Here is a 3,167-nt window from a genome sequence, read left to right as displayed (position 1 = left end):
AAAAAGAAGTGTCGAGGATAAACATAATTGAATGCCTTTACTTGAATACCTACATGTTTATAGGTTTGTTAACTCAAACGTTTCGCTCAAGCAGCCTGCCATAGTGATCAACATGTAGCTGGATGATCCCTTCATCACCATGCTCATTTCCTCATTCAACAAAATAACAATAATGGTTTAGAAGCAGCTATGTCGGCCATCCATGCATCGTTTCTATAGGCATTACATATGGTTTCTGTCAACATTCTAAGGCTCCATGTTTGGCAAAGCTTGAAAACTGCAGAGCATTTCATTTTTGATATTTTTCTATGCACATGTAGTTTATGATGCAACCTTCAATATTAATTAACTCATGTGTTGGCAGCACAAATTCGGTGTCTTTACTGTGAGTACATTGGGACTAGAATTGTGCATCCAGCCGGGATAGACTTCCATGGGCGTGAGTCGGAGTTTGAGAAGATGGCCTGCGGAAAAGACCCCCGTAACGGTGACTATGTCCCTCCGTGGAGGGCACCATACTACAGCAACTCGCAAATCATCAATAATAGGCGCGGCTTGGCAGAGAATGTTTATGGCAGGGAGAAAGAAGATAGCCTCTATGATGACTTGGATGAGCACAAGAGTGTGGATCTGGGGCCCATGAGTATTCGACAAATATTTTTAGAAATGTAGAGTTCTGTCAAAGCTACACAAGAGTGAGTATGATGTGTAGTTCTGTGACTATATGCAAGACAATTAAAGTTTATGTTGTCTCAGAGGTAGGATAGTACTCCTGAAATCTAACAAGGTGGTTGATGTACTACTAGAATATCCTATGATGTGTGTTAGTAATGGGATTTGAATGACGTGTGTTAGTGATGTTATTTGAGTGTGGGAACTGCAGTCTAATCTGAACAATGTAACTGCTTCAGTTAGAAATCACATGGTGCTGCATCTTTGTTCATGACTTGACGTCAACCCTGTGCTTCATTAGCAATCCTTCAATTTATTTATCTGCAGTTTTGGAGGCTTGAAATGTTTCATCTTGTTTTTTGATTAGTGAGCTTTGAGTGCATGATTGTTGCGAATGACTGCCTAAAATAGCTACATTTGCTCTAGTTTGTAGGTTAAACATGGTTTGAAGATGTATTTGAAACGAAATCTACCTGCAAGCATTGCCAACCTTTCAGTGGTACAAGGTTGGCGCTGTTGATCTGGTCACTTGCGGCACTCTAGGCACAAAGCTGGAAAGAGCATCAGCCATCTATAAGGTGTTTTTTTAACCAAATGTGTAGTAATGGTATTTGAATTATGTGTGTAATGTGTTAGTAATGCTAATTATTAACTGCTTCAGTTAGCAGTCACGGATTGCGGCATCATTGTTTATTTTTGAGTTTGTCAACATGCATCAGTGCGCTGATGCGACTGCAGAAATTTGGTTGTATTATTCAATTTGCTATGTGTTTATCCGTTGACACATGTTTAGCAGACCCAATTTCCATTGTCGTTCTAGCTGTTTTGTTCTTGCCTAGTATTAATAATTATAACTTGCTTTAATTTTCTAATTTGGGGGTCAATTTTATGGTGCACAGCTCATGTAATGATATAGTTTCATTCGTACCAATTGCACTCTTCCAAGCAAAATCGAATGGTAGCGCAAGCAAAATTGTTCTTGTTTGACGAAGTTTTCATGCAACCATTGATGTAATTGCACAAAACCACAACATTTGTGGCTTCATTTGCAGAAAAGAGAGTTTTCTATTTCTTTTAGAATGCAGCACGCAAACATAATCTTTTTGGAAATTACACTGATCGGTCACTTAGCACGTTTGGATGCTGAAGCTGACATGGCCCACTTTCAGGCAATGACATGGAAGAGAAACACCGATGACGTGGCCTACCATGCATGTTGTCCGCCGGAGTCAACGACATAAGCGACGGCACGACAGTCCTTTAGCTCCTCCTCCGGAGCTCGACGGCAACAACAGCCCGGTCGGTCCTGTAGAGGCGCATGTTGCTGCTGCAGCTCTCCTCTCATGGCCGCCCTGTCTCCTCCCACATCGACTGCTACTCTCCCGACACCATGGTGGCGTCGAGAGCGTAGGACCTATACGTGTGCAGGTGAGTGCACTCTACCCAGGGGCGGAGCTATAGGGTGGACAGGGTGGGCCGCGACCCACCCTGTGATTTTGGGATGGCCTATATAGTATAGGTTATTAGGAGATGGGCCTGGGAAAAAAGAAGCCCAGCAAACAACCTACGCTGCTCGTCTGCTTGTAACGCAGCGTCGCACAGGGTCTGATCCGCCGCCAGCCCGCCCGGACGCCAGGAGACACCGCCCTGACGCACGCGGGCTGCCTGTCCTCCCGCCGCCGGTGGCTGCTGTCCGCGCAGGCACGCAGCACTGTGCAGCAGCGCTCGGCCGCCCTGTTAGCCGAACTGCCTGAGCCGCCAAATCCAGTCAGGTGTTGACTGCTGAGCCCGTCACCTTCTTCCTAGAGAGGCACGACATACCCTGATCCACCCCAATCCCCACGCTTGCTCACTTACTCTGAATCTCTAATTTAGACTATTTTGCATCAAATTTGACAAAAAAATGGCACACGTATGAATTTGTCCAGACCCGGTAGCTCGTCTAGTCCTTCGCGCTCCTTGGATTCACTAGAGTATGGAGTCTGGAGGCATGCAGCAGCCCTGATTTCACTTTGTCCAGAGACTGAAGTGAGGTAGCCAGGGAATTATTATTTGTACAACACTATATCGACACATAATATGTAATATTGTGAGGTTCGGCAAATAACCTTGTGGATGTTTGTAGGACTATATTGATCTATTTATATATGGCATTGGTAAATGCAAGAAAGGTTCACATTCCACATTGGCGTGAATGGCCAGGAGGAGCTGGGGCGCGTCGAGGGTATTGTCCGGCCCTAGCCAGGGGCGTCAGTGCTGCACCTTGACTCCAGTTGGATGTTGCGCGTCATGCCGGGGCACCTCCATATGCGCATGACGAGCTTGTCGTCGGTGCTGGAAGAGAGCTACATAAGGCTCGGCTTCGGCCGAAGTTGGCGATGAGCGAGGGGGTTCTGGTTCTGTGCAAGTAACCGGTTTTGTTGAGAATTTATTGGCCATTCAACATCAGCCTGATGCAATTGCCCGGGACATTGTGATTATTGGTTCCTGGGGCA

At 45.8% G+C, this 3,167-nt stretch overlaps 1 long non-coding RNA gene across 1 annotated transcript in view; it reads left to right on the top strand.

Annotated features, from left to right (window-relative positions):
- LOC123133132 (uncharacterized) overlaps positions 1-943 on the top strand; it is a 1,694-nt gene extending 751 nt beyond the window's left edge. Inside the window, exon 2 of the long non-coding RNA XR_006465163.1 lies at positions 365-943. This is a non-coding gene — a long non-coding RNA (uncharacterized lncRNA). The remainder of the gene's footprint in view (positions 1-364) is intronic.
- Positions 944-3,167: the final 2,224 nt, after the last annotated feature.

The sequence above is a fragment of the Triticum aestivum genome, chromosome 6B, assembly GCF_018294505.1.
Source record: "Triticum aestivum cultivar Chinese Spring chromosome 6B, IWGSC CS RefSeq v2.1, whole genome shotgun sequence".
NCBI classification, from domain to species: domain Eukaryota; kingdom Viridiplantae; phylum Streptophyta; class Magnoliopsida; order Poales; family Poaceae; genus Triticum; species Triticum aestivum.
The sequence above is the reverse complement of the archived record's forward strand: the minus strand, read 5'-3'. Positions and strand labels throughout refer to the sequence as shown.